The sequence below is a fragment of the Lichenostomus cassidix genome, chromosome 15 (genome assembly GCF_008360975.1).
Source record: "Lichenostomus cassidix isolate B80296 chromosome 15, HeHo_3.0, whole genome shotgun sequence".
In the NCBI taxonomy this organism is placed as follows: domain Eukaryota; kingdom Metazoa; phylum Chordata; class Aves; order Passeriformes; family Meliphagidae; genus Lichenostomus; species Lichenostomus cassidix.
This window is the reverse complement of record NC_139496.1, coordinates 2,066,987-2,090,505: the sequence shown is the minus strand read 5'-3', so window position 1 is coordinate 2,090,505 and position 23,519 is coordinate 2,066,987. Positions and strand designations below refer to the sequence as shown.

At 44.6% G+C, this 23,519-nt stretch overlaps 1 long non-coding RNA gene across 2 annotated transcripts in view; it reads right to left on the bottom strand.

Moving 5' to 3' along the window:
• The window catches only part of LOC146430107 (uncharacterized), a 60,496-nt gene that overhangs the window by 21,932 nt on the left and 15,045 nt on the right, over positions 1-23,519 (bottom strand). For both annotated transcript variants that reach the window (XR_014855255.1, XR_014855256.1), the window contains exons 2-4: positions 22,658-22,804; positions 8,478-8,703; positions 3,823-4,038 (exon numbers count right to left, since the gene is read on the bottom strand). This is a non-coding gene — a long non-coding RNA (uncharacterized LOC146430107). The remainder of the gene's footprint in view (positions 1-3,822; positions 4,039-8,477; positions 8,704-22,657; positions 22,805-23,519) is intronic.

Below are 23,519 nucleotides of genomic sequence, written 5' to 3'. Positions count from 1 at the left end.
AGCACTGAAGGTGGACTCATCCATCCAGGGGAAAACAAGGCTTCCTTCAAATCCTCTTTTATTTACTCCAGTCAGCTGTGCTGAGTGTATCGATTCAATCAGCTATTTCCTTAACCATAAAACCAGATGTGTGCCGTCACGGCCCATCTACGGGGACTGAATCCATGCCATTTAGAAATGTAGAATAAAAATAAAAAATCCCAAGAAAGCTGAGATATGCTGATGTTTGGAGCTCTCAGTTTCCTAGGTAAATTGCTTTCTTTTGAGTCACATTTATTTTTGTTACCTCCAAAGAAATGCTGTTTTAGCCACACTTCTTGGAAACTGTGTGGAGATCTAATGGGTTGTTACTGATGTGAATTCTCAGGGTGGAGAATAGAGGGAATGTAGTATTATCTTTGCTTCTGGGCATCAGCAAATTCTGCAAGCAATGTGGTGCAGTGCATGCCATTCCATGCTGAGGCAATTAATTATCTTGGTCCCTAATGAGAAGAGCTGTTCAGCTTAAAAAAAAACAACACTGGAGCCCTCTGGACTTAGGTTAGCTCTGGCCATCTGGGTAGATGTGTGAATTAGGGAGGCCACATTGCTCAGTTTTCCTCTGTTTCTTCTCAGGCCATGTTCTGTTGTTTTCCTCTGTACTTCTTATGGACACTACAGCCAAGGCAGGTCACTGCAGCAGCTCTCCTTGCAAAGAGTCACCTAGGAAATGCGGTTTGGCTTCATTCTGCTTTGTGCACTGGGTACCAGGTCTCTGGGTGAGCTATTTCCCATGTGAATCTAAGGAGTAGAGGAAAGGATCCCCATGGAGCATTGTGAGGAGTTATCCATCTGCTAGGTCTCTCCTTCACCCCAAAGGATGCTGCAGGTGATGCAGGTGGGGTCCACACAGCCACAGTCCCACAGATTGTGTTCTTGCTGGGATGGTGACACAGGGTAAGCAAACATCTGCACATGGGAGGCCATGCCCCAGCTGAGCCTGCAGCTACAGAGAGGAGCCTTTGTGCAGGAACGGGCTGGGATTTGCCGGCTGGAGGGTTCTTTCAGCAATGCAGCTGTAATATGCTACATGCCAGATTGCAGACATTCCTGGGGCAGCTTTCCAGAACGTGAATAAACTCAGGATATATGTATAAACCCAGCACAGAGTGTGGGCTCTGCGAGGCCTGGAGATAGCATGGCATTGCCTTTGTACATGTACAGCCTGAAGGGATTTCTTCAAGCCCAGATGTCCCCTTCAGTTCCAGGATCCACATGTGCTGATCAATTCTTGCTCTGTATTGGAGAAATTATCTCAGAATGTCATACCTCTCCAATGCACAAAGACTCATTCTGATTGCACTGTCCCTTGGCTGCCCGTGCAACATAACATAGCTCTGAAACACCACAAATATGAGCAGGGGGGCAATGAGAACATGAGACAGAGCTGTGCTACTCAGAAAAGCCTGCACAGGCTGCAGAGTCTCTGAGTTGGTCCATCCTGGGGTCCCAATCACAAGGGTAAGAGTCACAAGTGATTCACTGCATAAGGGAGTATTACTTTAAAAAATGATTCAAATTCAGGAATTACTAAATAGTATTCAAGCAAGCCATATCCTGATGCCAGCATCTAACAGCATCTGTCCTTTGACATTTAACATTGCCTGGAAAAAAAATAGAGGGGAAATAGGGCATCAGAGACAACAAAAACTTAAGAAAGACAAAGTGTAAATGCGTCTCCAACCTCTGAGTACTCTCAGCCTTTAGGGAAATGTTCCTGCCCTGTGGATGTGGTTACCTCTGGTGCAAGACCCCTCAAAAGAGCCAGTGGGGTCTTTCTGCTGATACAATCATAATGCCTTTGTGTAATTGAGCACCACTAATTAAAACCAAAAGGAAGGGAATATTTTCCAAAAATGTCTGGCTATTTTTCCCCCTTAAGAGAGGTTTCTGACATCTGAAGAGTGGAGCTCTGTGTGGCCATGAGCACACACATAAATGAGTCTAGAGATGTCTCATGCCTCTGTCATAACTGTCACAGATGCAGAGAGAAATAACTCAAGAGGAACAACAAACTCTGGAAACTCACAGAGCCAAATGTTGGGTTTGAAAACAGGAAAATGTCGCATGTACTGCTCTGCTCCTGACCTGTACCTTACACTGTACTGTTTTGTGTGTTGTTCTTTCTCTTCCCCAGAGAAGACACAAACCAGACCTTAAAACATTCACAATGAATTTTCAAATCAATAACATGTGAGACTTTGTCTAAAAGGTAAAGATGTTGTAAAAATCAATGTCAGAGAGAGCGCTTTGCCAATTCAATTATACTTGTTCCTCTCAAATTGACACCAGAAAAAAAATAAAAAAAGAGAGAAAAGAAAAAAGATGTGGGCTTATTTCAAGCCCAATAAATGTTCTTGGACTAACATCCCAATTTTGTAAATATTCTCAGGGCTTCTTATGCCAGCTCCCCTCAAGGGGTCATAATCAACTCTAAATAGGGTTACCTTGCCTCAGAATCAATCTAATGTCAAGCAGTGTTTCTGCTTGTGTCCACAGTTTTAAAATAATATTGTATCCATTAAATAGCATGAAGGCTTCCCAGAAACGGGAACCATACGTCAAAATTTAAACACAAATAAGTGTGATTAGACATGGCAGCTGTCTAGAAAATATTCAGCTGTTTCACTGAGTTTTGGGCAAAATGTGAATGATTGTACCTATTCCAGTAAGTGCAGAACCAGAAAGGCTCCCACATTACCCTCTGCTTCTCAAGACAAATTTAATTTTAAGATTGACCCCAAAGAAAAAGAAAACAGCAAGATAAAAGTATAAACAGCTGTGCTTCTGCTGGCTTAGCTGGAAACTTCAAGGAGTTTGAGTTTCACTCTCCCAAAGATGTGTAGCACTGAGCACCCAAGCAAACTGTGAATCCAGGCCACCATGGGAAGGGCTGAACAGAACAGCAAAATCCCAAGACACAGAATGTCCTGGTATCCAGGGACAATGTTTGTGCAGTCCTTGTCAAGCCTATCAATAATCTTCCTATAGCTGAAAGCAAATGACTGAGAAGTAAATGACAATGCCAGTAATTGAGGTTCAAAGCCAAACTCTGAATGACTCTCTCTTCTCTTTTATGAGAGAAATATCCTAAAAATATACACCAAATACAAAATCAGTTACAGAAACACCCTGGAAATCTGTACTTGGTTATCTTGAAACTAAAACATGCCAGGAATTTGGGGAAGTTTTTGCTTACAGACTATCATTATTGGCACTTGATCAGATGCAGATAAGTTAGGTTTCCAGATTGGGAAGAGAATAATGCAAAAGGAATTGGAATAGATTAATTTCACATGTTTCATTTCAGGCCAGGTAGGGGTTTTCTTTAAGCATTAAAGAAACATTAATACAAATTTGTGTTATAGCAGCACTATAATTTATAAGAAAGTTCTAAAGCTTCCAGTCTGAGTTTTTGCAATAATTAGAAGTTTGGAGTTTATTCAATTAAGTATCAAGTGAATAAGATTCAGAAGTTGTTGAGCATTTATGACTGTTTCTACAAATACTTGATTACATGCCTTGTTTGTCCCTCAACAGGAGAAGAATGGATTTCAAAGGTATTTTGTGACTTCTTTGGACTCACATTTCTAATTGTGTTTTCAGTAAATGCTCATGTGATATCAATCCCAAACACAACTGTGTCTGTGTCCTCAACAAGTGCTTGCTCTACAGTGTTTACTGTCCCTACAGATGAAAGAACTAGAGGCAGAAGCCCTCCTTGCACTTCACAAGGTGAAGTGTGACAGGGAAGTTAATTATTTACCCAAGATTTCTGTGTACCTTTTGCAAAGGATGGAATACACCCTTGGGATGCCTTCAGCCTTGATCCACACGTCACCACTGCACAAGAATGATGGAGATGGGTCTCTTTGGAGGAGGAGTGATTGTTGTCTGCAGATGTTCCTGATGGGACAGCAGCTCTCCCACCTCTGCATGGTTCCATGGCTGGCTCGCAGGTGATGTATATGAAATATGAACATGCTGGTCATTTTCCTGCTGTGGAAGGGGATAGCAGCTGTGAGCAAGAAGTAGAAATTGGGAGGTGGATAATTACATATGACCATGAAAAATAGCAATTGAACACAGTGGTTTCCAGAAGAGAATATGAACAGCACAGGAGCATGTTTTGAAAGGATGTGGCTATTTGGAGTAATGTGAGAGATTCTGAAGGAAAAACAGCTTTGCTTTTTGGAACAGATGTCAAAACCCACTGCAGGCCGTAACAATTGCTACTGGCACAGCTAATCACACAGGACTATGAATTTCTTCTCCAGATCTTCAGCTAAACTTAGACAGCATAGAAAGAACATTAGGGCAAAGCTGGAGAATGAAACAACCTACAAAGAATGGTCAGATATGTAAAGTGCCAAGATAAGAAATCAGGGTAGAGAGTGTGTTCCAGCAGTTGGTGTTTCATAGGGGTGCATGCAAAATCTCCTAACTCACAAGTATCTCATAGAGAGGTTTAGGTCACCACTGCAAGCCTACTGCCTGGGGAAAAAAGGTGGGAGATCCTGGAAAACAGAGCATTGCAAAAGAAAACAATCCAGAATCTAAAGTGCTAGAACCAACCCATTTGTGATTGCTTCTTCCTGGAGGAATCACTTCAGGGAAATCCGTATTCATTACTGACTTACAGACTCTGTGAAAGAGCCTCTCTCCAGCACCTCGTTTTCCCATGCTGAAACTACCATGTTAATACACTTCTTACTGGGATACTGCAGACAACTGATGTTGGTGAAAAAAATTGTAATCTGAAAAAGAACATTTCTAGGAAATGGAATTATATTGCCAGGATTTATGATGAAAACCTCAGCAGACAGAGAACATTGCAGGACACCACCTTTGAAACATCCCCACCAAGCCTTCTTTTCTCCAAAGATCTCTGCTTATTCTGTAGAAACAGTAAAATACTTAAAAAATACTGCATGGTCAATAAATAAAGCAATTGTTGAAGTACAGATCAATAGGTCAGCTGGATACACAAAAAAGAAAAAAATCACAGTGTTTTTAAACTATTGTCTCTTCTGTTAAAAAGGTACCATATCTGGTTCTTTACTTAAAATGTTGCTAGACAAGAGGGCAGAGATATTAAAATCCTTCCAGACATTAAAGTATTAGAACACACTTTAGTTTTGTTCAGGAAGAAATGCACAATAGGCAGAGAATATCCTTGCAGTATATTCTCACAAATTAACTGGCAGCTCTGAAAGCAGTTTCTTTCCAAAAGCCTGGACTAATGTTACATCTGATCTCATCAAAATAGCCATAAAGTCTGACTTACCAAGATGACTCTGCTGGCTTTAAGCCTCAGTGAATAACATAACCCTAAAAATAGTGTTTGAGTCTATAAAAATCAAAACAAAGTTTGATGTAGAGACAGTTTTGCAAACAAAAATGAAAATATTGAATTCTCCGTTAGGAAAACACATATAATAGACCAGCTTGGGAAAATCTGTTTGAACACCATGAACTTTGTGGATATCAGTATGAAAGGCAAAGCTTTTTGAAGAATATAATCTCATTTTTATTGATTGTCAGAAAACTGAAATGTTCCTTCCACAAGGTGATGAAAAAATCCTGTTGGGACCTGGCTATGGATACTGGGATTCATGTGCTCTTGTGACTTGTTTTAACTGAGCTACTCCTGCATGGTGGTGATATTTCTCTCCTCAGATATCCCTGTGAGCCAGACTATGCTGCCATTTCTATTTACAGATGGAGAATAAAGACAGACAAGAGTCAAGGGCCAGATTTCTAACTGCACTTGTTTATGGAAATTAAAGGATTTCTTGAAACACAGCTCAAACATGCCTAGACAGGGCTTGATCTCCTTCCAGCCCACTCCAGTGGGAGGCTCCCAAATAGCATAAAATACAACACCTGACCATTATGATGAAAGGTCAGAACCATCTGTTGCAGAACCTGCTGGCTACTGTGATCCCAAAGGCTTTCTTGTGCTCATCCTCACCACGACAGTCTGGAATTCATGCTGGCCTTAAGACTGAGAGTGATGCAGCTTCTCAAATGCAACAGTGAGGAGGATGCCATCAACATCTGTTCCAGTCTGTTCGTATGTCAACAACCACACCTCATGGGAAGGTGTCTTGAATGCCTAAAAATGGTTTCCATGAAGTTTTGGGGAGGAATCTAACTTTTCATGTGAATGCTGAAGAGGACTTAATAGATCAGGGAGTTTCTGCCAAAGCAGCTCTGCCTCTGCTCTGTATGAAGCTTGATGAAACTTTTAGACACACTCTTGATGACTTCTGAACTTCTTTAAAAACAGAACAAACCCATTGTCTCTCTCCTGGCAGTAATTGCTCAGAGCCCTTAAGAGAGACTATCCAGAGGTGAAATTACTTAAGGCAAATTTGAACTGTTCTTTAGTAGTACATTTCTTTTTTAGTTTATGTTTGAACAGACTTGGGATAAGTCCAAGAGCTCCTTCAGTTATCCCATGCTGTTGTCTTGGATATAAATTTAGGAGGTGCAAAGCATCCTCACTGCTTGTGTTCCTGCACAGCAGATCCCTGAGTGAGGCTGCAAACTCCCAGCAGATGGGGGGGAAATTTGGGTGTACATTCTGCCAACAAAGTGAGCAACCTTTAAACATACAGGGTTTCAAATGTGATTAAAAGCCCAGGTAGTCTGTAAACCAGAAGAGAATAATCTCTCTGTCTCTGTGAAGTCCCTTCCTTTCCAGCAGCTGTACTGGCTGTTGAGGCCCAGCCAGAATGAAAGATGCTTTGCATGGCTTTCAGTGTTTACTCTCACAGGAAGCACAGTATCCTGTCTGGCTCTTGGTATGCTCACCACCTGACTCTGGCATGCTCCAGACAGCGAAGCCTTTTTACCCAACTGGAATGTGCTGCAGTTCAAATGCTGGGAATAAAATAAGCAAGAAGGGCTGCTGTGCTAGCTGGGAGGTCAGGGCACTGTTTGCTTAAGGGTTAGCATTGAATTGGGCTCTTTCTGTCATGGGCAGGCAGAAGGGCACAGCACCACAATGGGGATTTCTAGGGACCTGGGATCCTCTACACTGCAGCCTTTGCCCAGCTGTGAGGGTGGCTCAGAGGGAATGAGGCCAGATCCAGATGGTCAAAGGGAGTTAAGATCTGCCTCACTCTGTAAGACAAGGGATGGTGAGCGCCTCTCCAGAAATGGTCCTTCCATTGACATTTCTGTGACTCAGTGTTGTAACATCATCAGTAACAAAAAGTAGTTCCCCCACCCTTGCACTTGGTAAGGATGCATTTGGCAGTACGTAATGCTTGGGTTCACCACTCACAAGACATGGATAGACTGGGAAAGGTCCAGACAAGAGCCATGAACTGAATTAAAAGGTTACAAAATAGGTTTCAAGCACAAGCATTCAGTACTGCAATTTATTCTTCTTGCTATGGAGTGATCTTACATTCTGCTGAAGCAGAAATGTGGGGAACAAAACTGACCAAAGATGTTTAATTCTGGCAGACAAAACCTAGACTTGGTGGCTGGGGGTTGAAGTGAGAATTTAGAGTAGCAATAAAGAACATTTCTAATAACTGGAACAATTTACTAAGGTAGCAATCAACTCTTCACTGCTGGCAGCCTCTGAAGCAGACTGAACTCTTTTCTCAAACACATATTCAGTTCAAAAGACATTAGTTTTAAATTGATTTTGATTACTACAGCCTGCATTATGTGGAAGATCAGAACTGATGAACTCATGGATTTCTTCTGTATGTTTCTAGAATACTATGAATCATCCTAGAAGTGTGGGAAACCTCTGATTCCCCTTTGTACAGATATTAACTTCGGGATATTTGTTACTAGTTCTGCCCCACTGCTCTGAAACTTACTGCCTGATCACAAATAGCATCTCCCAAGTAGGTAGCTCACTGCTGAACCCATGCAATTTTTCCTCCTTAACTCAACTTGCATTTTTTGAGTTGAATAAACTTAGGGAAAGTTCACAGGAACATGTGATCTGTAATTTCATACAATAACTAGCTGTAAACTCTGTCTTTGTTGATTCAGAAACCAAGAAACCCCCAAGATACATTTCTTAAAAACCAATTAAATACTCCTCTGAACAGCACACAAATGTACAATCTCAGGTTGCATATAACACAAAACCAGCCCAGCATTTTCTTCCTAATAAGCATAGCAATGTAAACACAACTACAGACATTGTTTTCTAATTAGAAGAATGTACCATGAGATGTTTACAGGCCCCTATGGAAATGTACAGACATTTGGTTGCCTAGCAAATGAAGGAAATGGAAAACTCAGCTGGGACACTCATAATTAGGCTGGCAAAGGGAAAAATAAAAGGTCTAGAAGGTAACAGAGGCAATAGTCCCACACTGACCCAGGAAAGTCCAAGACAGTGCCAAGGAAAGGTACATAAAGGTGAATTTTCCAATGTTTAGATTTGAATATTAGCTTACCACAACTCTGTGTGTGTGAGCAGCTGAATTTGGGCTGCCTGTTGGAAGGACTCAGTGGGAATGCTGACACATGGAAGCTGCTGTGTGGCCTTGTCTCCGTGGGACATGTTCTTGATGTTTGATACTTGGCAGGGTCTAGGAACTTCTTCAGGGCAGGATGTTGCTGGGCAGACACTGCATTTATGGGAGACCAGATCCAGTGTGCTCCAGTGTGAGGCAGCAGCTCCTGATTGTGCAAAAAATCAGCAAGAGAGGCCCATTTGACATGTGGAGCTTAAGAGCAAAGAGATGTACCACAACACCTACAAAATGTGTTTCCTGATGGCTGAGTAGCAAAATGCTTTGGCCAGCTGGATTTCCCAGGCTGCACCATTCATGACTGTGGCCTGCATCTCCAAAAGCAGAACCTCCTGGAGTCTCAGCACAGCTGTGTCTGAGAACTGCTTCATAACAATCCTCCAATCCTGCCTTTGCTGTGAGCCATGGAAAGCAAGTTCCTACACTGCGGGCTTTTGTGCTTCAATAAACAAAAGAATTGAAAAAGACAATTTAATTTTTACTGCCATTCCGGCTGGATCCAAAATAGAAACTTTGCAGTTTTGTTTCTGTTGGTGTCACAGGGAAACTGTCCCCTTATACACACAGCAAGCAGTTCTGCTTCCAAATTCTCACACCTTCATGCTGATGTTGGCTGCATCCTCTGGGAAAGCGAAAATAACGAAGCCTGGTGCAAAGAAACAATATGTTTTCCTTCGGGTTAAAAGGTCAAATAGATGTGGGAAAAGGTATCATGCACTTGCTTGTGCAAGAAACGAGTTTCTCAGGCATCCTCCCCCATTGTGGGATTGGTCACCACAGAACAAACTTTTTCCATCCCAACTCCTACCCATAGTTACATCAGACAAAGCTATCGCCAGACTACACTTTCTTCATACAACATTCCTTCTCCCTGGAAAAGCAGGAGGAAACCTGTCTGTACAGCAAGAGTCAATCACACAGCACCACTGCAAGCATTTCCTGGCTTACTTGTTTCTCCTTCCATGCTGCCACAGCTCAAGGGTTTTAGCTCATAGTGCCTGGGTTTGGAAGGCAAGGGGAGTGTAAAGTTGCTTTGATATAAAGATTGCTCTGATTTACAGGAGCTCTTAGTACTATGTTATACAGCTTAACTATATACACGAATTCTGGATATAACTTGATGGGAATTTGGTTTTAATCTGAACCCTTGAATTTTGTGCATGGGAAAATGCCAAGCAATTTCAGATTGTTTATTTATGATGGGGTGGTGGGAATGCAGGTGAAATTTACTCCATAATAATAATCCAGCTCTGCTTTTGGCCAAATAACTTCTACACTTAGCAAATGGTGTTTGCAGCATTTTAAATCCCTTTTAATCCTACTTTTATCCGATAGACACTTCAGATCAGCAGTTTTCAACCCCCATGAAGTTTATTTTCCAGTGCAAACACAAGTCTAAACTGTGAATTTTTACTTGCTGATAATATCTTTCTCACTCCTCCTGGATCCTCAGCAATAGCACATCACCCTCTATGCTTCAGCAGAGCACAGGAACACAGCCACTGCCCAGAAAAACAGCTGTATTTGTGTCACTCAGCACCAGGATTTCTGCACAACTGGAAATTTTGCCTGGCTTTAACACACAGGAATACAAGGTGTGGTGGAGCAGGGGGAAGGGATGTTTGCAATGGCTCAAATCTACAAAGATGGTTTCCAGCTGCATTTCACATATGATTTGGGGTTTGGATGAAGTTTTAACAGAATTTCTCCATGAATTATGCAAGAGGCTGCTGGAATGCTGCAAGTACACAGAGGCACAAAGAGACTTGTTGAAGCAGCCCTCAGACAACCCACTGCCATCTGACACACGAACCAAATGAAAGCTTACTCCAAAAGGCAGAAAGTCTTATGTTGGGGAGGGAAAGTGAGGAGAGGACCCCGGTGCTGTGGGTGCCGAGGTGGGGACACGTGGTGGGTGACCTGCTGCAGCACAGCACTAGATGGTGCTGTATTTTAGAAATAACTCTGCCTCGTGGCTCCCTGCATGTTGGATGCAGGCTCAAAGATGTGGCAAACACACACAGACTCCTTTTGAGAAACGTTGCTGCTGCTCTTTTCAAGGAAAGTATGGATTTTCCTTTCTGTCTGTTTATAGCACCGGAGTTAATACAGACTATGAATGTGTAACTGGGGAGTTGCCAGTTAAACTCTCCAAGTGCTGCTGTTTCATTTGGGTGTGTGATGGGAACTTCAGAGCACTGTAAAAGCGTCAGGAACAACACCATGTCCATGTTTACCTTTCCCTGACTTAGCCTCTTGCTCCTAATTTAGGCTGGTGGCAGTCTCCAAAAACCCAGCGGCAGAACTGTACTCCCTCACCAGAAGCTCAGGGCATTCAATTCTGCCAGCAAAGCTCTGGCCTGCACAGGAACACTGTCACCTCGGGAAAGTGGGTGGCACTGAGCATGTGGCTGGTGCCAGGAAAGTCTCTAGTGGTGTTTTTAGAGAAGCATCCATCCTTGGACTGTCACAGGCTGCACAATGTGAGGAGCTGGGACCTCATGCCCCCCCACTGATACCACTTACTGCAATAGGGCTGTTCAGAGGTGACAGAGAGGAAACTATGGGCCCCCAGATAAAGTGAAGGAAAACAGCTTTGAAGTTAGTGGCCTAAAAAGCCACCTGTGGAAGGAAATGGGCTGCCTCCAGGGTTTACTCTTCCTGCTGTTTCTCATTGCACTTGTGCTGGGTGTTTGGTGCATTTCTGAAGATGCTGGGCACACATTCAGAGCTGGCCCATTACCCTCACTGCCAGCGACTCCAGCAGGCAGAGCAGGTGCTCAGCAGTTGGCTGGATCCAGCCTGGGCTGCAATGGGCAAAGCCTTCTATTGGCTCTCCCCAGGGTAGGAAGGGCTCAGAGACACCTGCTGATTCCAGTTGGCCATCCAAGGAAGCAGACACTCTCTCTTCCCTCCTGCTTTGCTTCCAGGCGCAAGTGAGTTTGGTTTCCTGGCCACAAACAGGGCAGTCTGAGCCAGGAAAGGGTAATTAATGTCAGAAAAGATCAGGGACACAGCACAGCAGAGCTCACTTGGCAGGAGCACAAAGCAGGGAGGGGGAGATGTCTTTTAGAGAGCCTGCAAGAAGCCAAACCAGCCAAATGAGCTCTGCAGTGGCTGGGCCAGGTTGTTTACATGGCAGTCAGTCCCTTCAAGGGGTCATTTAACTTTCTCTATAGGGCATCAGCAATCCAGACACAGCTTTTTGGAAGGGAAGGATGGGACAAACACGGGTTTGCCTCTTCTCATAAGGTGTGGATGAAAGAACAAGGCAGCTCTAGAGGAAATATGAGCCTGTATAGAAGTCAGTGTAGGATGGAGGTTGGCATAACCAGAGTGTCAGCAGGGATGCTCAATAGCTGAGTGAGAACAGGCCCTTTCCTGGCTGTGGGCCAAGCAGCCTGTCCCATCACACAGCATGGCAAGGTTTAGCTTGGCAGCAGAGGTGGTGTCTGGCTGCCAGAGCCGTGGAGGGAAGTCAGGAGCCAAGGAAGCACCGTTCCAATGGCTAATGAACTCATGCTCAGGAGTTTTGGCTTTGCTAAGAGTCAGCGGTTAAACAGAGAAGGAAGATTTGTGATCACTGCTTCATAGTCTGTATGAAAATCCACCATTTTCAGGGGGCCTAAAAGGATGGGGTCTCCCACTTCAGGTAAAACCCAGCTGTTGTGGGATGTGCTGTGCTCCAACGCCAAAGCAAGTGTGGTAGTTACATTAAATTAAGACAGTCCAGGATATGCCAAAATGCACCCTAGTATTGTGGGAATTAGCACTCTATAGCACACTCAGTGCTCTCAGCAAGAGTTGCTTCTTCTTATCCCCAGGTCCCTCTGGCATCTCTAATATGACAAAGGATGCCAATCCCAAGGACTATGTATAGACTGAAGCAGGGATAAGCAGAAAGAAAGAGGACACTGTCTGCAGCAGACAGCAGGGCAATAGAGTATGTCATGTCATACCTGAGGATGCTATTTTGAGAGCTCAAGACAGGATGAAGGAAGTAGAGTTATTAAACTCACTGGGAAAAGGCATTGGAAGTGGCTGGCACCTGTCCCAGACTGGAGAGAGAGAGGCTCTGCAGACAGCCCAGGAAAACCAAAACATGCCTTCCCTTTCCTAAGGAAGAGCAGCCAAACTGGGACTCAGCCTTGGCTCAGAGTCCACCTGCAAATTGTCTGCCACAGTCTGCTCTCACCGCTGAGGGTCACATGGGCAGGAGGAGCTGTTGGTCAGAACTTATGGCCAAATTTTTAAACGAGATTCTTAAACCTCTCCCTAACCTGTTACCAACTAATTGGGAATCAGAGCCCTAAGCTCTCCAGTCTTTGTTCTCTTATTCATCTGTCAAATGGGCAAACTGAGGCACACTGTTCCACAGCCTTGCTCACTCTCATCCCATGCTCTGCCTACTTCACTCAGCTCTCAGAATTTTCCTCGTTCAAGTTTTGTCTCCTTAGAGTTTGCCTGTATCAGATATTATATTTTCACATGGAATCTACTGCATTTCAACACATTGTCTAGCAAAGGCATGACTTTTTTCTGTCTCTAAGTGTGATTAATTCTGTGGCAAGGAGAACAGATTCATAGAAATTCTCAAAAGAAAATCCATCATGGGGAGGCACTAGGGGCCTCTCCCACTGCAGATTAGTATGGGAAAAAAGGTTTAAGGTTGCTACTGCAAGCTTCACTGCTGCAAGTAACAACTCCCGATACTCAACTGCAAAAGCTCACAACTGTGAGAGAGGCTGATTATGGCTGGGATTGCCACACAGGGGGACCTGATGTCTTCCTGGATTATCCCCTTAGAAATCCAGGCTCATACTGGATGTGCCTGCCAGCACAGTGACTCTTAGATCTCATAGCAGGAGAGCCTGATGGCCAGGGGATACCTTTAAGCAGAACAGAGATGTAAAAATCCTGCTTTCAATTAATTGCATCACTAGGGAACTGGAGGGCAATTTGGATTAAACCATTGAGGCTCTTTCAATCACTTCCCAGGGGAAGATTCAGCAGGAGTGAACGATTCAGCCAGAAATGACAAATAGGGAAGTGAGTGAAATGTGGGGAGAGTTGTACTTATAAAATTCTGCTTTCATAGTGACCTAGACTCCACCACTGCCAGCAGTGGGGAGATGTGGGGAGTCTGAGGCAGCTGACACGAAACCTGTCATGCACAGATGAGGGAGTCAGTGCAGAGTGATGTGTTGCTTGCTGGGATAGAGGCTGTGTGGCCCAGGCTGACCTGCCTGGGGATCCCTCAGCAAAAGCAGAGAGCAGTGCCCTGCTACACTCACATACCCAGTTTGTGTGTGGCCTAGTTTCTGACTTCTCATAAAGTAGCCTCTGTTCTAGAGGATCCAACTTCTCACTCTCTCCATGGGCAAAGCCAGGATTTTTTTGGGTTCATGCCTGATGCTGTCTATGGGATCTGCCTTGCTGCTCCTTCTTGAATTAGAAAGTATGCACTCCTGGCAGCAAGAAGCACAGTCTCCTCTCCCCACATAATGCCAAAGACTCATTTATTCTCTTCAAGTTCAAATAAAGCTCTACTGTTTTGTAGTGTTAGAACGAGTTGTTTTTTGTTATGTAGCTACTGATTAGATGGGATTGCTTCAGCTGCCTCACAGCTCCAGGCTGTCAGGGCACCACTCAGCTCCTCTGCATCACAGGGCCTGCCCAGCTCTGGGAAGCAAATCTCACTCCCACTTGTATGCCCAGCAAATCAAACCAAGTGATTCTCTGGTAAATCAGACTAGAAATTGGAAGTGAGGCTGGAGTATCCCCAGCTCAAGTTCCCCCAGGCACAGTGTATGTACCTGGCTCTGGATATGATAAAAAAGCTCTTTCTGGCAGAAAGGTGAAGTTTGGTGGCTCAGGGGATGCCAGTTTTTGTGCGGTATGTAATTAAACAAGTGGTCCAGTCCAGACTATACCCAGAGCAACGGCTAGAAGCAAGTAGAACAAATCTATCTGAGTTCAATTTACTAAAACAACATCCCCCCCAAAGTAGCTGGAAATCCTTTGTATCTGCATTTTAGTTGTGTCATTTCTTTGTCTTTAAAAGTCAATGAATGCCAGATGTCCCTGATTTTGGTTTCCAGCAAACAGGTATCTTGCCCAAACCATCCCTTTTAAATTAAGCACGATTTGCTGCTAAGTTGGTTTCATAAAAGTGAGAAGGGGCGGGGGGAAGGGACCTAAAAACCTAAGAACTGCCAGCATTATCATGTGCAAAATGAGTCTGAAGGAAATTGGGGACATGCAGCTGTCAAGGCAAACAGCAACAGATTGAGGCCATGGCATGAAGCAGCATGGAGCTCTAATGAGCAGGAAGAGCAAAGCCAGAGCCACAATTTTATCCTGTGTTGATATTCTACAAGAAAAATGATCACAGAGAACATTTATTGCCCCCCTAACAAGATCAAGCTTAATAACAAAGCTACACATGTTATTTACTACAATGTTTGCCTATTGCATAAGCAGCAGTGCCTGTTGCCTGGATCCTTGCTGCCTGCTCAGGTCCTATCTCTCAGGCTGGCTGTGTCCTAGAGATGTGGGTCTGGAAAACCCTGCATCAGTGTGTGAGAAAGAATCAGATGCTGGGGGATGGTGCTTTTACATGGATTGCACTGGGCACAAGCTTATCCAACATGGGCACACTTATTAAAACCCCAGTCCATTGGCTGGTCCTTCCCTTTGTCCACAGAACCTGCACAGCTCTCATTCCCTGTGAAACACAGGTCCACAATTGGCACAAGGAGCTTATCCCAAAGTCAGCTTCAAATTGGAGTGACCGTCTAGTATGTCTTCTTGAAGTCCTCAAAGGTTTAATGGCCACAGGGCCTTCTGCATAGAAGTCAAACCCCATTAATGTAATTAGTAGAATATGGATGGAATGTGTGGATAGAACTTGTACTTATAATGCAGAGAAATGGAGGATATACTGGGAAGAGTGCAGAAATAGCTGAGATGCAGAAAGAACGGCAGAGATGACAGTGTAACAAGATTCCAGAACTGCAGGGGAGCAGCACTGTGAACTCATCAGCTCAGACAGAAGAAACACATGAATGAGCAGTCACTGCTCCTGTACTTAGAGGTTTCCTGCCTCCAGCACTTGAAGCAGCAGCATGTACTCATTATATGAGTTTCCCAGAGTGCTCCACCCCAGCACAAGGACACTGGGGGAAAGCAGGACCTGTTTAGCAGTATAACCACCTAAACGGTTCAGCAGTTCTTGCTCTAGAGAGCACTCTCAGATGGGCTGGTTGTTACCTGCTCACTCACACCACCTGCAACACATGGCTGAACCACTTCAGCTTAGGCTCTGCTCGAACAAATGTGCTGGGAACCATTTCTCTCCCACCCTTCTTCCATGGTTATGAGTTTCCTTTGGTTTTGGCTACCTCTCTGTTCAAAAAAAAAACCAAAAAAAGGAACAGAAGAGAAAAATTAATGTATGCCCTAATATGTAATTTTAATAAGACATATAGGATCTGCTTCTATCATATCAACTAGGATATGCCTGGAGGTCCAGATGGGGTAACTGGCCCTGACACAGCAAAAGCAGAGGTTCCAAAAAATCCCCCAAGCACAGCACAATAGGGAAGGAAGATACATCTTTATCTGTCATGCACTGTTTTACAGTTACACCCTGTGGGTGCACAAGATTAATTGTCTGGGTATGTTTGCCACATGTGAAAGCATCCCAGGAGCAGTCAAACAGGAATATGAAACTATTGTAATTTTATACTTATATAATTTCCTCCCTTTCCTTTTGAGCTCTGAAAGACATGAAAAACCTGCAAGGAAGCAGGCTGCAGGGTACATGGACAAAGAGATAGGGGACACACGTGGGCCAGCTAACAGAAGAGGCCCCAGCAAACTGAAAATTAGGAGATCCAGCAGGTAGTGGCAAAAAGCAGGGACAGGAGGGAGCCAGGGGACATGGTGGGGAAAGCAATAGCTGATATTACATCTGCTCCTGAGGCAATACCAGCACATGTTCTCCTCCAGGGATGAGAAAGGAAATGACAGAGCTAAAATAGGAAGGACAGTGGGAGAGCATGGTTTGAAAGCATGAGGAATTGTGCCCTCAGCAAAGCCAGCTGCAGAGGGGCTGTGGATAAGAGGTTCAGGGTTTTCTAGAAAATGTTGAGCCCTTTCAGCACTGCTGAGATGCACAGAAAAAGGGGACAAAAGCCAAGGAAATGTCTTACTCTACTCCACTAGCCTGGCAGCATCTGCACAGCCCTACCTGCTCCTCTCCTGTGGCAAAAGCTCTCTGCTCCCTCTCACCTGGCTGATGGCACTGGCTGAGCTGGCAGACTTGCATCCTGAGCAGGATTTGGGTGTGAATGCTGTCAGGTTAGTGTACCAGACTGCTTCAGGTTCCAGCTTCACAAACAAGTCCACACTTGTGAAAATAAAGCCACAACCACCTGATATATTGATACGAAAAAGGAGATAGAAAAAAAAAAAAAAAGGATTTCTTCAGCTTGGAAAAAAGTGTCTAGGAAGTTTCATTGTGCTGTTTCAGGTTATGCTGCTGCCATGAGGTATCAGGCAGTGTGACTTCCAACTGATGCAACACAGAAGGAAGCAAGAGGAAATGAATTTCTGATATGCCATTTACCCACCAAAGACTTGGAGCATCAAACAGGCTGTCAGTAACCATTTCACAGGGAGAAGTGTTTGCGTGGCCCTTTTAATGGTCGAGCTCCTGTGCTTCTACTGAACCACACTGTTCATCTATTTCCAGCGTTGGAGCTGCCAGAAAAGGTGGATGGGGAATGCCACACAGACCCAGCTGGCACTTGCCTGCCCTTGTTATCAGTTGGCTCAGGTTTCAGTGCTAACTCTGTGCCTGAAGAAAGCCATATGCAATACAGCAGGGGTAACATCTGGCTGGGAGGTCTTTGAAACAAATGTGCTCATCTCATCCTTCAATATCCCTGTTGTACCAGCAGGTCTAGCTGCTATGGAGTTCAGCAAGATAGATTCCCAGACCTGTCAGAGCCCTGAATTCAGTTGCTTTAAGTCCATGGTTCAAGCATGACTCTGGGATTCTCAGCCTGCTCAGGCAATGTAATTCTCACCCAAAATACCCGCCAGTATTTCAAGGTACAGCTACTGCTATGCAGCAATGGGTAGTGCTGACTTACACTTACAGATAACTGTTCTTGTAGTGATGAAGATAAAGTCTGTAAAACTCATTGTACAGCAGAGATCTACTGTTGCCCTTCTCCCAAACAGTGGCTGATCGAAATGCTTCTGCTCTCACCTGTGACAGTTCATTAACTCACAGTGCACCTGAAATTCCACCAAAATATATAGCCACACACACATATACATATACACACACACACACGTGTGTGTGTGTGTGTGTGTGTGTATGTATATATTTGCACAGAAATACAGCCACATCAGAACATTTACCCACATCATCCCTGCCCAGGCAGAAGATCTGGAGGAAAAATATTGACAACATGTGTTGCTGCTTGGCAGAAATGAGGTAGAACCGCCCCCATTTTCGGGATCTAAATGCAAAATCTCTCCATTTGCAGAGACTAAATAGGCACAATTGATCTTTCAGGCAGGAGTCCTCCCCCTCAACTTTCTCCCAGGTCACCACTACAAGGCAAGAGCAAATGAGACGTGCTGGCTTCCTCCACAATGAGTGAAAAACCAGGGAACAGGCATGACAGAAAGAATTTGTTAAACACTACTTTAAAGAGCCAGTTCTACTCCTCACTGACTGATGCATAACTCTCTTACAGCTAGCTGGGACAGATGCATGAAAATGTTTTCCCTGTGGCAGTAAATGACATTATCTCAATTTAATAGATAAAAGGATGGAAGCACTCAGACCCCCCAAAGTATCCCCCCTTCAGGGGTGGAGCTGGGAAAAGCCCTGCATGCCCCACCATTCAGAAAAGTTTTCATTACCAAACCCTTTTGCTTCAGCCCAAGCCTGATGTCCTAGACACTTTCTCTACTGTTCCCTAGGTATTTTTACTTCTTTTTACTTCCCCAGCAAGCAGAGCTGCAGAACTGTGAGCGTACCAGCCACAGCATCTCCATTTCAAATGGTTTGGCTCTCCTTTCCACAACATGATTTCCTGACTCTTTTTCCAGCCTGCAGCTTGCTGAGCAGAGGGTTAGGATAAACTGAATCAGGCAGAAAGACTTTTTTTTCTCGATGGCCTGCAAATACCACCTTTACTCTCCAAGCTCAGGTACCCAGCAGCTCCCTGTTCCTGCCTTGCACTGGATACACAGAAACCTCCCTAAATTATGTGCATGTGCGCAAAGGGATTGTTTTGAAATCAAACCTTCTGAAGTGTGTCTTGACTTTGGACACACTGTTGAAATTTGGATTTAATTAATTCCACTTGAGTTTTGAAATGGTGCGATACATTTTTCAGAGGTTTTTTTCCCCCCATTTCCTGGATCAGAGCCTCAACCACATTCATGGAAACACTGAAGGAAAAAAAAATCCCTAGCAATAATTCACCAAGTGGGAACTGAAAACATTTGCTGAAGAAGAAGGAACCTCTTGGTCTTTGGATGCTGGGAATAATTCAATCTCTCCTCCCAATTCCCTAAGGCTCAAATGGCCCTTTTTCCGGCAGAGCTGTGGTTATTTGAGCAAGTTGCCCTGGGGACAAGTGCATGTTACTTGTAGGATTTGGGCTGGAAAGATCAAGCACATGGATTTGTAGGCAAGAAGGGCTTTGTGTTTTAATAACTGCCAACAGCCCTACAGAAGAGACCAAGCTTGCAGGATGAAAAGTCCTCCTTGGCAGACTTTAACTCAAATATCCCGGAAACACGCAGGGAACAAGAGAGATCTTTCTCAGCATCATCTCTTTCAACACTGCATCATCTTACATGCAACAAATGTACCAATCTTGGATCCACAGAATCTTCAATTTGCGTTTCCCTCCTACGCTGCTGGTTTTTCGGAGATGGTTCATGGTGTACCATGTGCCCAATGAACAATGCTAATATTGCTCAATAAGCAGTTGCTGTCTGCCCTGCATGTGCCATCTGCAGCTGTGCAGACATTACCATGAAACATGGGGTACTGGGATGCTGCTCCTCAGAGACATTGTAGATTTCCAGGACAGGGAGCTGCCTCAGCCTTTGGGAAGAAGTGCTAAGATGAAATGCAAAAAAAGATGCTGCCATGTCCCACCAAACTCCTGCAGGGGCAGAGATTCTATCAGACCTACCTCGACTGTGATGAAAACTCATGCTGGGGCACTGGAGGGTTCTAGTATTCTAGTGTTACCCTACAATTTCTTTCTTCTCTCCTCACCTGACTACAAGGAGAGCAGATTTTGAAGTAATTGCTCCCTTCTTGAAAAGCACTCAGGGCAGCAGAAAGTGTTAATGCATGGTCATCACCCAGCTTCCATTATTTAAGCTGCTAGCAGGTAAAAGAACTGCCAACCTGCATGGAAAAAAACATCCATCTATTTCCCATCTGTCATATTTTCTCAAATCCATTCCACATAAATCTGAATACACACAAGACAAAGTATATACCATTGGCCTCAATTCCACTTCAAAAATATACAGCACGACCAAAGACAAACCACAATCCCACAACTAAGCACACATTTCAGGACACATGCACTATACAACCATGCTTTCCTTTACTGCTACAAAGAAATAATTTAACCAGTTTTGTACACCTGTGTTTAGTGATTGCTAACTGGGTCTCACTCCAAGATTCTTGTCACCTTTAATGACTGCTGACCCTTAAGAAAACTAGCAAAACCCACGCTGGACTGGATCCAAATTTCCAGGACGGCAGACCAACAGTGTCCAGTATGCATGCAATGGCGTCTTGTAGATTTTAACCCTCTGAATGACATTTTGTGATGTAGACAGGAGACAGCAGTGGGGTCTGACACCTCTCTTGAATGGCCACTGACTTCCTCCAACCACTGCTAGCCCAGGCAATAGGTAGTGAAGGGAGTTTCTTCTTAAGCAATAGAAACCAAGAGTTTAAGATGAAGAGGGCCAGCTTAAACTGCTGTGAATTAATAGGGTTGGGTAGAAAACATTTAACAAAACATTTTACCATCAGTAAAATGATTGGCCATTGACAGATAAAATATTTAGGTGAAAATCAGCACCTCAAAATGTAAGTGGAACGCAGATTACCTCATGTTGACCAACTGGAAATAGAAATGATCCATTTTGGTTTGAAGTAACTAACTCAACAGTTAAAAAACAAAGTGAAAAAAAAATTAAAATGGAAATGAGTTGAGGCTTTTAGTTGAACCAAGATGCCTCTTAAATGTCTTGGCATGAACAGTGACTTTCCCAAATCTCTTTACGCTGTTTATTTCTAAATACCGGATGTCTGGTTTGCTCGGAGCGTGTGTGTGTGTGAAGTATTTGCCTGACTTGTCTGCCCCAATGTCACAATCACAGCACAGACTTCAAGAGCTCCTGGCACTGGGAGAAAACACAGAAAGCAAACAAAGGGCAGGATAGAGCATATATTACATTTGGAACAGCTTTTTGAGTAATATGGACTAGGATTCTCCTCCATAGCAATTTGGGGAGTCTAAATCTTGCTGTGGTGGTGTCACCCGGCACAGAGTGGCAGAAAGGAATCAACAGACACCCAGTGGGTTTCTTCAGAAACTGTTCCCATATTTCTGGGGAGAGGCTTTGCAATTCGGAGTAAGGGCTTGCCTGCTGTATGCAAGCCCTGTGGGACCAGACACTGACTTCTCCCAAAGGGTTTGCCCAGCACAGCACAGCTTGTGAGAGCCAACACTGCAGAGCCATGTGACATCACGAGGCTTGTTATTCCTCCCTGCTCCTTCCAGCACCCTGACGGAAGAATCTGTGCTAATTACTGCTAATCAATTACAGACTTCGTTTACAAGAATCCAATCTACAGCTTCATAGCGAAAACACTGCACCTAAGCTCTGCTAAAGATGGTCATCTGCCATCAACAAGGCAAGAGCTGCCTGGGTAGGAACACCAAGCCTCTGTCTCCTTCCACATGTAAGAGAAAAGCAATGTTCCTGCTGCTGGGCTGCTGCCAGGGCTATTTCCATCAAGTGAACCTACCGTGGACAGCAGACCTGGGCAGTCAAGAATTTAACAAGCCAAAATATCTCCCATGATATTTGGGCTACTAAAGACAGCCAGCCCAGCCCAGCAGGTTTCCTCCAGCAGCTTGCTAAGCTGTCAGCCACGGATGCCCCTTGCTGTCTCCACACACAGGCTGGCAGCACAAAGGGCCAGGCACACTCTTGGACTTAACAAACCACAGAAAGCCCAAACCAGCATGACAGCAGACACAAACAAGAATGTAATTAGTGCTGGATTATAAATCTCTGGCTAGGTACCTGGAAACACTTGCATTGTGAGAGAAAGCAACAGCCTTGCTGATGGCATTTGGGCTTAATTTAGGTCACGATTATAGACAGGGTGCTCTGAGCTGGCAGGGGTCAGATGGCAAATCAAAAACAGGCTCATATTTGTCTTGCCTCCTGCTGTTCACCTCACCTTTCCAGCCCGCCAGCCCAGACAGAGGCAAGCACTGTTCTCCCCTGGCCAGCTGGTGAGCAGCAAGTGTGGTGCAATTCACGCTTACTCTGCTTGCACTGTGTCTGTCCATGGAACAGGAAAAAAAGACAACATAGTTGTTGGGCTTTTTTTTTCACTCTACAGAGCATTTTTAAATCAAGAAAGCAGAGATGTCCAAACCCAGCAAGGGGAGTGTGCAGGTCAGCTTCTATCTGGGGAATCTGAGTTGAAGACAGGCCCTGCACAGCCTTGGGCTCAGAGAACCCAGAGACAGACTTTTGAAAAGATCTCAGGACAGCTCTGCAGCTCCAGCCCAGAATGCTTCTTGTCAGACAGGGTGACACCGAGAGCACAGCAGATCCAAGACCTTTACTGGCTCTCAGGCTCATGCTGGTGAGTAGGAACTAGCAGTGAATTTAGAAACTCCCAGCCATCCCCAGAAGCACAAGGTGCCAGTTGGATCTATAGCCACCAAGGCACAGGCATGTGTGTCTGAGCAGCCTCCCAGCCTTGACAGAGAGAGGAAACAGCCATGACTCACCCAGAACTGGAGGGGAAGTGTGAGACTCCAGACCTCAGCATCCCACCACTGGATTCTGCCATCCCTCCTAAGGCATTTCAGGACTGTTTTTCATCCTTGCTTGAGTGGGATTGGGAAGCCAGGGTATGACCAATCCAGGAGGCAATCCTGTGAACAGAGTGTGGAAGGGACTTTAACAGGAACATTAATAAATGAACTGCCTTTTCAAAGGGCCAGACGGTGTTTGAAGTGTTAATGGCTGAAGGCTACTGTATGATTTAAGAAGCTTGCTGGTGTGGACACTGGCTGGCTTTGTTTGAGGTGGTTTGCATTTCAGGCCCACCAGCTCTCATTCATCTCCAGAGAGGCAAATTTAGCTGTCACTTGAACTGAACCCTGACTGACACTTCATGCTGATTTTCTCAGGAGTTTGGTGGCTGGTCAGTCAGCCCTGGCAGGAAAGCAATACAAAACTAGCTGCAAAGGTTTGGATCTGATCTAAAATCCCTCTGAGTGCCTGCAAAACATTCCTCTGATATCAGTAGGTTTTGGATGGGGGCCATCACAAACAAGACACGTGCTAAAGTACATCACAGTTATTTCTATCCAGGAGAGCAAAACAGGTTTCTGAGGGAAAACTAGCAGCTGGAGAGGGAAGTGGGAGTCTGGTCCCCCAGCAACAGCTTGTGCCTCAGTGAGTGCCATGTTAGCCAAGGAAGGACAATGGTCCCAGCTTTCCTATCCTGGCCTCTTGGGCATATTTGGACTTCTGCCAACATGCCTGCAGATTTTTAAGTGCACTGAGCAATCAGGCTCCAGCTTCTCCTACCAGTTTTCAAATATCCTGATGCCTGTAGCATTTTACTCTTTAACCCCACGCTAT